This window comes from Cyclopterus lumpus, chromosome 7 (assembly GCF_009769545.1).
Source record: "Cyclopterus lumpus isolate fCycLum1 chromosome 7, fCycLum1.pri, whole genome shotgun sequence".
NCBI lineage: Eukaryota > Metazoa > Chordata > Actinopteri > Perciformes > Cyclopteridae > Cyclopterus > Cyclopterus lumpus.
In genome coordinates, this window is record NC_046972.1 from 915,879 (window position 1) to 931,745 (window position 15,867).

Genomic DNA, 15,867 nt, shown 5'->3' on the forward strand with positions numbered 1-15,867 from the left:
TACAGCCACCGCTCCCAGGGGCCGTGGACTTTGTGCTGGCTGAGCCCGCTCTCCTTGCGAGCCCCGGTGGGACCGTCAACTGGGGCGGTGATGTCGGCAACCCACCTGGTCCGTTCTGGAAACATCTCGTTAACAATACATTATAGGTGTGACTTTTCTGCCATGTCATCACCATACATACAAACAACCAATGTTTTATAATTAAATTGTTTAGGCTACTAGAGCACAACATTGTTTACAAAAGCACAACATTGTTTATCTAGCCTTCCTAAAATGCACCAAATAGATGCATTAAACATTTAAAATGTATAAGATTTAGGGTGAATACTTCCGTATTTCTTTATATCACAGTATATATTGCAGAAAAAAATATCCCGCAGCCCTTGGTACCACTGATATTCCTTCAGACGTTTGGACTGCTTTCAGTCCCCAACTCATCGATGTCTCTCCTGCGACGCTCCCAGCATGCTCAGTGTCTTGAGGGCAGCGCAGCAGCTGTTGTGTTTTTCCTTAAATCTCTTTGACCTCGGACATGTGCGTTTGCTGACACTGCTAACCAGGTCACTGGCCTCAGAAGGCTGCCTGGCACATAAAATACATAGAAACCACACTTGATTGAACCTATGGGAACCAGAAGATATAAATAGTTTTGTCATATTTCTAGTTCAACTGTTTGCTTACACCTTGTGTCATAATAAGAAACAAGTGCTTTGCAATATGTGATTGAGCTGTTTTGAGTGGAGGTCATCAAGACCTCCCTCATTTCCATATTTTCCCATAATGGAAGGTGGCAACCCTAGCTTCACAATGTGACCTGGAGCACTTGAACAGCGTTGTCATTGGGCGAAAAGAAAGTCTCGACGCTCGACTGTTACCTTGTTTTGTTCCTTTACAAACTGGATCACTGGATCTGAGCAGGTTGTACTTGTGATCGGCTTGAATTTCTGACTTTATTCCTGCATAGATTCTACAAAGGCCTTCAAGAGCACTTGTTCCTCTTTCCTAGCTTTACGATCACTATTGGTATTGACACGCTCCACACGATTGTGGTCTTGGATCTCAAGAGTATCGGATGTAACTGGGACTAAAAGGTCCCCTTCCCCCCTCCTCTTTTGCTGTAGAGGCTCAGGGAAACCGTTGAGGAGGTGTTGGTCTGTTGAGGTCAGGGTTCCTTTGTCAGTCACAGTGCAGCATGGCAAGAATAATGCCATCTAAACCAGCAGCCTTCCAATAACGATGCCTCCCACTCATGAAATTGGTCAAGTGTAGTGGAGATGGAGGAGTCCTCCAGCTGGAAGTTGTGAGTGATGGATGTGATATTGTAAAGAAGATCTTTGAGAGAGAGAGAGAGAGAGAGAGAGAGATTCAGCTGATTCTCTCTTTCTGTCTTAATTCCAGAACTGTATGTTGAAGGACTTCTTTCAAACCAGCCTCCAAGTGTTGCACCAATGTCTTAAAATACTACTGTTGTGCCTCTCTAAGAGTGTCTAATCTCTGACTGGGTTTAAGCACTAATAACATTTCTAAAAACGGAATGAATTTAATCTGTACCTCAAACACACAGAACTGTGGGTTTCTGTCTTTTATTTGTATTTGCTTCTAGTTATGTTGGCTCTTACCTGTGCCATTAGATTGAAACTTTAAAGGTAGATTTTATCTAGAGAGAGACATTGACAATATAATTCGGTCAAATTTTTTCTACCTCTACCCTTGTCATATATGTTTTTTTTTGCAAAAATCATTAGTAATAGTTTTAACCTGTAACAGTTAGGCATATTGTACCACTGTTGAAGATGGCTGTATGCCTCCAAATTCAACTTTGAAGGACGGGGTACACACGCGTCCTAGTGCTGTATTCCAGAGTCAAACATTGTTCTCTATACTGCCTTTAATGATATGTCTACTTATTTACTACCTCAGAGAAGAGACAGGTGACTGTCCATCTAACTGCAGAGAAAATGTCTGTGTAGAGTTTTATTTTTGTCAGAACAAGCACATGTACTTTGTAGCTCCATAGTTTTTTTACTGAGGTTATTAGCTCACAGAAGAATGGTGTCTAGTGTAACGAGTACCACATGCCTGGCAGTCCTGTTTCCCAGTGGTCGCTGCCTCTTCAGTCTGGAATGTCTACTCTGTTTATGAATCTGGGCCTCAGTCTGAAGGGATTCCACAGTCGCATGTTGAAATGTACAGATGACATTATGGCATGGGATGATCATTTTCTAATAGTCATGGGCTTACAAAAAAACTAATTGTGACTACCGTCTTGCCTTTAACAACGATGTTTTAACCTCGCTGGACGCGTGCGTTCGTTCAGACCGGCTCCTCTTTCATGGTGCTCCACTGCCTTGTTCACAAGAAAGTGACGCTTGGGAGGAAAAGTTCTGACCCTGCTTACTTGTATACATCCCCACAGGCTGGCCAAGTTGCCGTGATGTTGAATTGTTACGATAAAGGTAACAAGTATGACTGACTCCCCAGCTCTGGAGTAGAAAGCGGTTTTCAAATGCGCTTAGGTGATTCAAACAAGGCATACCGAGATCCTTGAAATGACCTGAAAAGGACCTCTTGGGGCTGAGCAAGTCAGTCCGTTTCCGATGGTTTAAACGAACCTTGAGTCATGAACGTGTTGCATTATGTGGAACATGTCATGCTCTAGAGCTGAGGACATGTGCATGATGTGGAACATGTCTGCCTCTAGAGCTGAGGACATGTTTGCATTATGTGGAACATGTCTGCTCTAGAGCTGAGGACATGTTGCATGATGTGGAACATGTCTGCTCTAGAGCTGAGGACATGTTTGCATTATGTGGAACATGTCTGCTCTAGAGCTGAGGACATGTTGCATGATGTGGAACATGTCTGCTCTAGAGCTGAGGACATGTGCATTATGTGGAACCTGTCTGCTGTATAGTTGAGGACATGTTGCATATGAGGAACATGTCTGCTCTAGAGCTGAGGACATGTTTGCATGATGTGGAACATGTCTGCTCTAGAGCTGAGGACATGTTGCATGATGTCGGAACATGTCTGCTCTAGAGCTGAGGACATGTTGCCATTATGTGGAACATGTCTGCTCTAGAGTGAGGACATGTTGCATGATGTGGAACATGTCTGCTCTAAGCTGAGGACATGTTGCATTATGTGGAACATGTCTGCTCTAGAGCTGAGGACATGTTGCATTATGTGGAACATGTCTGCTCTAGAGCTGAGGACATGTTGCATTATGAGGAACATGTCTGCTCTAGAGCTGAGGACATGTTGCATTATGAGGAACATGTCTGCTCTAGAGCTGAGGACATGTTGCATGATGTGGAACATGTCTGCTCTAGAGCTGAGGACATGTTGCATTATGTGGAACATGTCTGCTGTATAGTTGAGGACATGTTGCATTATGAGGAACATGTCTGCTCTAGAGCTGAGGACATGTTGCATGATGTGGAACATGTCTGCTCTAGAGCTGAGGACATGTTGCATTATGTGGAACATGTCTGCTGTATAGTTGAGGACATGTTGCATTATGAGGAACATGTCTGCTCTAGAGCTGAGGACATGTTGCATTATGTGGAACATGTCTGCTCTAGAGCTGAGGACATGTTGCATGATGTGGAACATGTCTGCTCTAGAGCTGAGGACATGTTGCATGATGAGGAACATGTCTGCTCTAGAGCTGAGGACATGTTGCATGATGTGGAACATGTCTGCTCTAGAGCTGAGGACATGTTGCATGATGTGGAACATGTCTGCTCTAGAGCTGAGGACATGTTGCATGATGTGGAACATGTCTGCTCTAGAGCTGAGGACATGTTGCATGATGTGGAACATGTCTGCTCTAGAGCTGAGGACATGTTGCATGATGTGGAACATGTCTGCTCTAGAGCTGAGGACATGTTGCATGATGTGGAACATGTCTGCTCTAGAGCTGAGGACATGTTGCATGATGTGGAACATGTCTGCTCTAGAGCTGAGGACATGTTGCATGATGTGGAACATGTCTGCTGTATAGTTGAGGACATGTTGCATGATGTGGAACATGTCTGCTGTATAGTTGAGGACATGTTGCATGATGTGGAACACGTCTGCTCTAGAGCTGAGGATGTGCTCCAGCTGTGACACTTAGCACATTGAAGCATTCCAGACTGAACGTGGAACAGCGGTGCAGAGGATACCAGGATTCATATCACTAAATGATCATCCAGTACTGTTGGGTTGCTTGCATTTCGGTCGGCTCTGAGAACCACTACAATGCAGGTTTTGACACCTTTTTAACGTAGATATATTTTGCATTATGTGTTTGTATTATCACTTAATAGATTTTAGAAGACAGTGAAAAGAAGTTGTCATTTTTTGATTGTCTGAACATAAAGTAATACAAAATAAATGAATCTTTTGATTTACAGTGTCCCTGTGTTTTATTAAGTGTTTGAAAGTGGTTAAGATTCATAACCCATAGGAGCAGTACAAAACCTGTAACAAAGACACATTTAACCTCCGAACAGCACATGTACATCCACCTGAAGTCGGCTTTCACCAGTTTGTGAATATTCAATTTTTTCATGTCATGAAAATTGAGGGAAAAAGCTTTGAGAAGAAACTTTGATCAACCATGTGGAAGCCAGGAATTCAATATGTTGGTCTAATTCAGTTTGTGGGCTGTTGGCACTGCATGAAGTTCTTACACATATGAATACCTGCATAGAAGCAGTCTGCAAAGGGAAACAGGTAAGGACATATAGAAGCAGTCTGCAAAGGGAAACAGGTATGGACATATAGAAGCAGTCTGCAAAGGGAAACAGGTATGGACATATAGAAGCAGTCTGCAAAGGGAAACAGGTATGGACATATAGAAGCAGTCTGCAAAGGGAAACAGAGGTATGGACATATAGAAGCAGTCTGCAAAGGGAAACAGAGGTATGGACATATAGAAGCAGTCTGCAAAGGGAAACAGAGGTATGGACATATAGAAGCAGTCTGCAAAGGGAAACAGAGGTATGGACATATAGAAGCAGTCTGCAAAGGGAAACAGAGGTATGGACATATAGAAGCAGTCTGCAAAGGGAAACAGAGGTATGGACATATAGAAGCAGTCTGCAAAGGGAAACAGAGGTATGGACATATAGAAGCTGTCTGCAAAGGGAAACAGGTATGGACATATAGAAGCAGTCTGCAAAGGGAAACAGAGGTATGGACATATAGAAGCAGTCTGCAAAGGGAAACAGAGGTGTGGACATATAGAAGCAGTCTGCAAAGGGAAACAGAGGTATGGACATATAGAAGCAGTCTGCAAAGGGAAACAGAGGTATGGACATATAGAAGCAGTCTGCAAAGGGAAACAGGTATCGACATATAGAAGCAGTCTGCAAAGGGAAACAGGTATGGACATATAGAAGCAGTCTGCAAAGGAAAACAGAGGTATGGACATATAGAAGCAGTCTGCAAAGGAAAACAGGTATGGACATATAGAAGCAGTCTGTAAAGGAAAACAGGTAAGGACATATAGAAGCTGTCTGCAAAGGGAATAAGAGGCATTGACATATAGAAGCAGTCTGCAAAGGGAAACAGGTATAGACATATAGAAGCAGTCTGCAAGGGGAAACAGGTATGGACATATAGAAGCAGTCTGCAAAGGGAAACAGAGGTATGGACATATAGAAGCAGTCTGCAAGGGGAAACAGAGGTATGGACATATAGAAGCAGTCTGCAAAGGGAAACAGAGGTATGGACATATAGAAGCAGTCTGCAAAGGGAAACAGAGGTATGGACATATAGAAGCAGTCTGCAAAGGGAAACAGAGGTATGGACATATAGAAGCAGTCTGCAAAGGGAAACAGAGGTATGGACATATAGAAGCAGTCTGCAAAGGGAAACAGGTATGGACATATAGAAGCAGTCTGCAAAGGGAAACAGAGGTATGGACATATAGAAGCAGTCTGCAAAGGGAAACAGAGGTATGGACATATAGAAGCAGTCTGCAAAGGGAAACAGAGGTATGGACATATAGAAGCAGTCTGCAAAGGGAAACAGAGGTATGGACATATAGAAGCAGTCTGCAAAGGGAAACAGAGGTATGGACATATAGAAGCAGTCTGCAAAGGGAAACAGAGGTATGGACATATAGAAGCAGTCTGCAAAGGGAAACAGGTATGGACATATAGAAGCAGTCTGCAAAGGGAAACAGGTATGGACATATAGAAGCAGTCTGCAAAGGGAAACAGAGGTATTGACATATAGAAGCAGTCTGCAAAGGGAAACAGAGATATGGACATATAGAAGCAGTCTGCAAAGGGAAACAGGTATGGACATATAGAAGCAGTCTGCAAAGGGAAACAGGTATGGACATATAGAAGCAGTCTGCAAAGGGAAACAGGTATGGACATATAGAAGCAGTATGCAAAGGGAAACAGGTATGGACATATAGAAGCAGTCTGCAAAGGGAAACAGAGGTATGGACATATAGAAGCAGTCTGCAAAGGGAAACAGAGGTATGGACATATAGAAGCAGTCTGCAAAGGGAAACAGAGGTATGGACATATAGAAGCAGTCTGCAAAGGGAAACAGAGGTATGGACATATAGAAGCAGTCTGCAAAGGGAAACAGAGGTATGGACATATAGAAGCAGTCTGCAAGGGAAAACAGAGGTATGGACATATAGAAGCAGTATGCAAAGGAAACAGGTAATGGACATATAGAACCTGTCTGCAAAGGGAAACAGAGGTATGGACATATAGAAGCAGTCTGCAAAGGGAAACAGAGGTATGGACATATAGAAGCAGTCTGCAAAGGGAAACAGGTATGGACATATAGAAGCAGTCTGCAAAGGGAAACAGGTATGGACATATAGAAGCAGTCTGCAAAGGGAAACAGGTATGGACATATAGAAGCAGTCTGCAAAGGGAAAACAGGTATGGACATATAGAAGCAGTCTGCAAAGGGAAACAGGTATGGACATATAGAAGCAGTCTGCAAAGGGAAACAGGTATGGACATATAGAAGCAGTCTGCAAAGGGAAACAGGTATGGACATATAGAAGCAGTCTGCAAAGGGAAAACAGGTATAGGACATATAGAAGCAGTCTGCAAAGGGAAACAGGTATGGACATATAGAAGCAGTCTGCAAAGGGAAACAGGTATGGACATATAGAAGCAGTCTGCAAAGGAAAACAGGTAAGGACATATATAATCAGTCTGCAAAGGGAATAAGAGGCATTGACATATAGAAGCAGTCTGCAAAGGGAAACAGAGGTAGAAGCAGTCTGCAAAGGGAAACAGAGGTATGGACATATAGAAGCAGTCTGCAAAGGGAAACAGAGGTATGGACATATAGAAGCAGTCTGCAAAGGGAAACAGGTATGGACATATAGAAGCAGTCTGCAAAGGAAAACAGAGGTAGGACATATAGAAGCATGTCTGCAAAGGGAATAAGAGGCATTGGACATATAGAAGCAGTCTGCAAAGGGAAACAGTTATAGACATATAGAAGCAGTCTGCAAGGGGAAACAGGTATGGACATATAAAAGCAGTCTGCAAAGGGAAACAGGTATATACATATAGAAGCAGTCTGCAAGGGGAAACAGGTATGGACATATAGAAGCAGTATGCAAAGGGAAACAGGTATGGACATATAGAAGCAGTATGCAAAGGGAATAAGAGGCATTGACATATAGAAGCAGTCTGCAAAGGGAAACAGAGGTATGGACATATAGAAGCAGTCTGCAAAGGGAATAAGAGGTATTGACATATAGAAGCAGTCTGCAAAGGGAAACAGTGGTGTGGACATATATAAGCAGTCTGCAAAGGGAAACAGGTATTGTCATATAGAAGCAGTCTGCAAGGGGAAACAGGTATGGACATATATAAGCAGTCTGCAAGGGGAAACAGGTATGGACATATAGAAGCAGTATGCAAAGGAAAACAGGAATGGACACGGAAGCAGTCTGCAAGGGGAAACAGAGGTATTGTCATATAGAAGCAGTCTGCAAAGGGAAACAGAGGTGTGGACATATAGAAGACGTCTGCAAAGGGAAACAGAGGTATGGACATAAAGAAGCAGTCTGCAAAGGAAAACAGAGGTATGGACATATAGAAGCAGTATGCAAAGGGAAACAGGTATGGACATATAGAAGCAGTCTGCAAAGGGAAACAGAGGTATGGACATATAGAAGCAGTCTGCAAAGGGAAACAGAGGTGTGGAAATATAGAAGCAGTCTGCAAATGGAAACAGAGGTATTGTCATATAGTAGCAGTCTGCAAAGGGAAACAGAGGTATGGACATATAGAAGCAGTCTGCAAAGGGAAACAGGTATGGACATATAGAAGCAGTCTGCAAAGGGAATAAGAGGCATGGACATATAGAAGCAGTCTGCAAAGGGAAATAGAGGTATGGACATATAGAAGCAGTCTGCAAAGGGAAACAGGTATGGACATATAGAAGCAGTCTGCAAAGGGAAACAGGTATGGACATATAGAAGCAGTCTGCAAAGGGAAACAGAGGTAGAAGCAGTCTGCAAAGGGAAACAGGTATGGACATATAGAAGCAGTCTGCAAAGGGAAACAGGTATGGACATATAGAAGCAGTCTGCAAAGGGAAACAGGTATGGACATATAGAAGCAGTCTGCAAAGGGAAACAGGTATGGACATATAGAAGCAGTCTGCAAAGGGAAACAGGTATGGACATATAGAAGCAGTCTGCAAAGGGAAACAGGTATGGACATATAGAAGCAGTCTGCAAGGGGAAACAGGTATGGACATATAGAAGCAGTCTGCAAAGGGAATAAGAGGCATTGACATATAGAAGCAGTCTGCAAAGGGAAACAGTTATTGACGTAGATGCAGTGTGCAAAGGGAAACAGAGGTATGGACATATAGAAGCAGTCTGCAAAGGGAAACAGAGGTATGGACATATAGAATCAGTCTGCAAAGGGAAACAGGTATGGACATATAGAAGCAGTCTGCAAATGGAAACAGGTATGGACATATAGAAGCAGTCTGCAAAGGGAAACAGGTAAGGACATATAGAAGCAGTCTGCAAAGGGAAACAGTGGTGTGGACACATATAAACAGTCTGCAAAGGGAAACAGAGGAATTGACATATAGAAGCAGTCTGCAAATGGAAACAGGTATGGACATATAGAAGCAGTCTGCAAAGGGAAAACAGGTAATGGACATATAGAAGCAGTCTGCAAAGGGAAACAGGTATGGACATATAGAAGCAGTCTGCAAAGGGAAACAGGTATGGACATATAGAAGCAGTCTGCAAAGGGAAACAGGTATGGACATATAGAAGCAGTCTGCAAAGGGAATAAGAGGCATGGACATATAGAAGCAGTCTGCAAAGGGAAACAGAGGTATGGACATATAGAAGCAGTCTGCAAAGGGAAACAGAGGTATGGACATATAGAAGCAGTCTGCAAAGGGAAACAGAGGTATGGACATATAGAAGCAGTCTGCAAAGGGAACCCAATATGGACATATAGAAGCAGTCTGCAAAGGGAAACAGAGGTATGGACATATAGAAGCAGTCTGCAAAGGGAAACAGAGGTATGGACATATAGAAGCAGTCTGCAAAGGGAAACAGAGGTATGGACATATAGAAGCAGTCTGCAAAGGGAAACAGGTATGGACATATAGAAGCAGTCTGCAAAGGGAAACAGGTATGGACATATAGAAGCAGTCTGCAAAGGGAAACAGGTATGGACATATAGAAGCAGTCTGCAAAGGAAAACAGGTATGGACATATAGAAGCAGTCTGCAAAGGGAAACAGAGGTATGGACATATAGAAGCAGTCTGCAAAGGGAAACAGAGGAATGGACATATAGAAGCAGTCTGCAAATGGAAACAGGTATGGACATATAGAAGCAGTCTGCAAAGGAAAACAGGTATGGACATATAGAAGCAGTCTGCAAAGGGAAACAGGTATGGACATATAGAAGCAGTCTGCAAATGGAAACAGGTATGGACATATAGAAGCAGTCTGCAAAGGAAAACAGGTAAGGACATATAGAAGCAGTCTGCAAAGGGAAACAGAGGTATGGACATATAGAAGCAGTCTGCAAAGGGAAACAGGTATGGACATATATACTGTACAAGCAGTATTCAAAGGGAAACAGGTATGGACATATAGAAGCAGTCTGCAAAGGGAAACAGAGGTATGGACATATAGAAGCAGTCTGCAAAGGAAAACAGGTATGGACATATAGAAGCAGTCTGCAAATGGAAACAGGTATGGACATATAGAAGCAGTCTGCAAAGGGAATAAGAGGTATTGACATATAGAAGCAGTCTGCAAAGGGAAACAGAGGTATGGACATATAGAAGCAGTCTGCAAAGGGAAACAGGTATGGACATATAGAAGCAGTCTGCAAAGGGAAACAGGTATGGACATATAGAAGCAGTCTGCAAAGGGAAACAGGTATGGACATATAGAAGCAGTCTGCAAAGGGAAACAGAGGTATTGACATATAGAAGCAGTCTGCAAAGGGAAACAGAGGTATGGACATATAGAAGCAGTCTGCAAAGGGAAACAGAGGTATGGACATATAGAAGCAGTCTGCAAAGGGAAACAGAGGTATTGACATATAGAAGCAGTCTGCAAAGGGAAACAGTGGTGTGGACATATATAAGCAGTCTGCAAAGGGAAACAGGTATTGTCATATAGAAGCAGTCTGCAAGGGGAAACAGGTATGGACATATATAAGCAGTCTGCAAGGGGAAACAGGTATGGACATATAGAAGCAGTATGCAAAGGAAAACAGGAATGGACACGGAAGCAGTCTGCAAGGGGAAACAGAGGTATTGTCATATAGAAGCAGTCTGCAAAGGGAAACAGAGGTGTGGACATATAGAAGACGTCTGCAAAGGGAAACAGAGGTATGGACATAAAGAAGCAGTCTGCAAAGGAAAACAGAGGTATGGACATATAGAAGCAGTATGCAAAGGGAAACAGGTATGGACATATAGAAGCAGTCTGCAAAGGGAAACAGAGGTATGGACATATAGAAGCAGTCTGCAAAGGAAATAGAGGTATGGACATATAGAAGCAGTCTGCAAAGGGAAACAGAGGTATGGACATATAGAAGCAGTCTGCAAAGGGAAACAGAGGTATGGACATATAGAAGCAGTCTGCAAAGGGAAACAGGTATGGACATATAGAAGCAGTCTGCAAGGGAAACAGAGGTATGGACATATAGAAGCAGTCTGCAAAGGGAAACAGAGGTATGGACATATAGAAGCAGTCTGCAAAGGGAAACAGAGGTATGGACATATAGAAGCAGTCTGCAAAGGGAAACAGAGGTATGGACATATAGAAGCAGTCTGCAAAGGGAAACAGAGGTATGGACATATAGAAGCAGTCTGCAAAGGGAAACAGGTATGGACATATAGAAGCAGTCTGCAAAGGGAAACAGAGGTATGGACATATAGAAGCAGTCTGCAAAGGGAAACAGAGGTATGGACATATAGAAGCAGTCTGCAAAGGGAAACTGGTTTGACATATAGAAGCAGTCTGCAAAGGGAAACAGAGGTATGGACATATAGAAGCAGTCTGCAAAGGGAAACAGATGTATGGCGGATATATAGAAGCAGTCTGCAAAGGGAAACAGAGGTATGGACATATAGAAGCAGTCTGCAAAGGGAAACAGTTATTAACATAGAAGCAGTCTGCAAAGGGAAACAGGTATGGACATATAGAAGCAGTCTGCAAAGGGAAACAGAGGTATGGACATATAGAAGCAGTCTGCAAAGGGAAATAGAGGTATGGACATATAGAAGCAGTCTGCAAAGGGAAACAGGTATGGACATATAGAAGCAGTCTGCAAAGGGAATAAGAGGCATTGACATATAGAAGCAGTCTGCAAAGGGAAACAGGTATGGACATATAGAAGCAGTCTGCAAAGGGGAAACAGGTATGGACATATAGAAGCAGTCTGCAAAGGGAAACAGGGGTATGGACATATAGAAGCAGTCTGCAAAGGGAAACAGGAATGGACATATAGAAGCAGTCTGCAAAGGAAAACAGGTATGGACATATAGAAGCAGTCTGCAAAGGGATACAGAGGTATGGACATATAGAAGCAGTCTGCAAAGGGAAACAGAGGTATGGACATATAGAAGCAGTCTGCAAAGGAAAACTGGTATTGACATATAGAAGCAGTCTGCAAAGGGAAACAGAGGTATGGACATATAGAAGCAGTCTGCAAAGGGAAACAGGTATATACATATAGAAGCAGTCTGCAAGGGGAAACAGGTATGGACATATATAAGCAGTCTGCAAATGGAAACAGGTATGGACATATAGAAGCAGTATGCAAAGGAAAACAGGAATGGACACAGAAGCAGTCTGCAAGGGGAAACAGAGGTGTGGACATATAGAAGCAGTCTGCAAAGGGAAACAGAGGTGTGGACATATAGAAGACAGTCTGCAAAGGGAAACAGAGGTATGGACATATAGAAGCAGTCTGCAAAGGAAAACAGAGGTATGGACATATAGAAGCAGTCTGCAAAGGGAAACAGAGGTATGGACATATAGAAGCAGTCTGCAAAGGGAAACAGAGGTATGGACATATAGAAGCAGTCTGCAAAGGGAAACAGAGGTATGGACATATAGAAGCAGTCTGCAAAGGGAAACAGAGGTATGGACATATAGAAGCAGTCTGCAAAGGGAAACAGAGGTATGGACATATAGAAGCAGTCTGCAAAGGGAAACAGGTATGGACATATAGAAGCAGTCTGCAAAGGGAAACAGAGGTATGGACATATAGAAGCAGTCTGCAAAGGAAAACAGGTATGGACATATAGAAGCAGTCTGCAAAGGGAAACAGGTATGGACATATAGAAGCAGTCTGCAAAGGAAAACAGGTATGGACATATAGAAGCAGTCTGCAAAGGAAAACAGGTATGGACATATAGAAGCAGTATCCAAAGGGAATAAGAGGCATTGACATATAGAAGCAGTCTGCAAAGGGAAACAGGTATAGACATATAGAAGCAGTCTGCAAGGGAAACAGGTATGGACATATAAAAGCAGTCTGCAAAGGGAAACAGGTATAGACATATAGAAGCAGTCTGCAAGGGGAAACAGGTATGGACATATAAAAGCAGTATGCAAAGGGAAACAGGTATATACATATATAAGCAGTATGCAAAGGGAATAAGAGGCATTGACATATAGAAGCAGTCTGCAAAGGGAAACAGAGGTATGGACATATAGAAGCAGTCTGCAAAGGGAAACAGAGGTATGGACATATAGAAGCAGTCTGCAAAGGGAATAAGAGGCATGGACATATAGAAGCAGTCTGCAAAGGGAAACAGAGGTATGGACATATAGAAGCAGTATGCAAAGGGAAACAGGAATGGACATATAGAAGCAGTCTGCAAAGGTAAACAGAGGTATTGTCATATAGAAGCAGTCTGCAAAGGGAAACAGTGGTGTGGACACATATAAACAGTCTGCAAAGGGAAACAGAGGAATGGACATATAGAAGCAGTCTGCAAAGGTAAACATAGGTATTGTCATATAGAAGCAGTCTGCAAAGGGAAACAGTGGTGTGGACATATATAAGCAGTCTGCAAAGGGAAACAGGTATTGTCATATAGAAGCAGTCTGCAAGGGGAAACAGGTATGGACATATATAAGCAGTCTGCAAGGGGAAACAGGTATGGACATATAGAAGCAGTATGCAAAGGAAAACAGGAATGGACACGGAAGCAGTCTGCAAGGGGAAACAGAGGTATTGTCTTATAGAAGCAGTCTGCAAAGGGAAACAGAGGTGTGGACATATAGAAGACGTCTGCAAAGGGAAACAGAGGTATGGACATAAAGAAGCAGTCTGCAAAGGAAAACAGAGGTATGGACATATAGAAGCAGTATGCAAAGGGAAACAGGTATGGACATATAGAAGCAGTCTGCAAAGGGAAACAGAGGTATGGACATATAGAAGCAGTCTGCAAAGGGAAACAGAGGTATGGACATATAGAAGCAGTCTGCAAAGGGAAACAGAGGTATGGACATATAGAAGCAGTCTGCAAAGGGAAACAGAGGTATGGACATATAGAAGCAGTCTGCAAAGGGAAACAGGTATGGACATATAGAAGCAGTCTGCAAAGGGAAACAGGTATGGACATATAGAAGCAGTCTGCAAAGGGAAACAGAGGTATGGACATATAGAAGCAGTCTGCAAAGGAAAACAGAGGTATGGACATATAGAAGCAGTCTGCAAAGGGAAACAGAGGTATGGACATATAGAAGCAGTCTGCAAAGGGAAACAGGTATGGACATATAGAAGCAGTCTGCAAAGGGAAACAGGTATGGACATATAGAAGCAGTCTGCAAAGGAAAACAGGTATGGACATATAGAAGCAGTCTGCAAAGGAAAACAGAGGTATGGACATATAGAAGCAGTCTGCAAAGGGAAACAGGTATGGACATATAGAAGCAGTCTGCAAAGGGAAACAGAGGTATGGACATATAGAAGCAGTCTGCAAAGGGAAACAGAGGTATGGACATATAGAAGCAGTCTGCAAAGGGAAACAGTTATTGGACATATAGAAGCAGTCCTGCAGGGGAAACAGGTATGGACATATAGAAGCAGTCTGCAAAGGGAAACAGAGGTGTGGAAATATAGAAACAGTCTGCAAAGGGAAACAGAGGTATGGACATATAGAAGCAGTCTGCAAAGGGAATACAGGGTATGGACATATAGAGCAGTCTGCAAAGGGAAACAGAGGTATTGACATATAGAAGCAGTCTGCAAAGGGAAACAGAGGTATGGACATATAGAAGCAGTCTGCAAAGGGAAACAGAGGTATGGACATATAGAAGCAGTCTGCAAAGGGAAACAGGTATGGACATATAGAAGCAGTCTGCAAAGGGAAACAGAGGTATGGACATATAGAAGCAGTCTGCAAAGGGAAACAGGTATGGACATATAGAAGCAGTCTGCAAGGGAAAACAGGTATGGACATATAGAAGCAGTCTGCAAAGGGAAACAGAGGTATGGACATATAGAAGCAGTCTGCAAAGGGAAACAGAGGTATGGACATATAGAAGCAGTCTGCAAAGGGAAACAGGTATGGACATATAGAAGCAGTCTGCAAAGGGAAACAGGTATGGACATATAGAAGCAGTCTGCAAAGGGAAACAGGTATGGACATATAGAAGCAGTCTGCAAAGGGAAACAGGTATGGACATATAGAAGCAGTCTGCAAAGGGAACAGAGGTATGGACATATAGAAGCAGTCTGCAAAGGGAAACAGAGGTATGGACATATAGAAGCAGTCTGCAAAGGGAAACAGGTATGGACATATAGAAGCAGTCTGCAAAGGGAAACAGGTATGGACATATAGAAGCAGTCTGCAAAGGGAAACAGAGGTATGGACATATAGAAGCAGTCTGCAAAGGGAAACAGAGGTATGGACATATAGAAGCAGTCTGCAAAGGGAAACAGAGGTATGGACATATAGAAGCAGTCTGCAAAGGGAAACAGAGGTATGGACATATAGAAGCAGTCTGCAAAGGGAAACAGAGGTATGGACATATAGAAGCAGTCTGCAAAGGGAAACAGAGGTATGGACATATAGAAGCAGTCTGCAAAGGGAAACAGAGGTATGGACATATAGAAGCAGTCTGCAAAGGGAAACAGAGGTATGGACATATAGAAGCAGTCTGCAAAGGGAAACAGAGGTATGGACATATAGAAGCAGTCTGCAAAGGAAAACAGGTATGGACATATAGAAGCAGTCTGCAAAGGGAAACAGAGGTATGGACATATAGAAGCAGTCTGCAAAGGGAAACAGAGTTATTGACATATAGAAGCAGTCTGCAAAGGGAAACAGAGGTATGGACATATAGAAGCAGTCTGCAAAGGGAAACA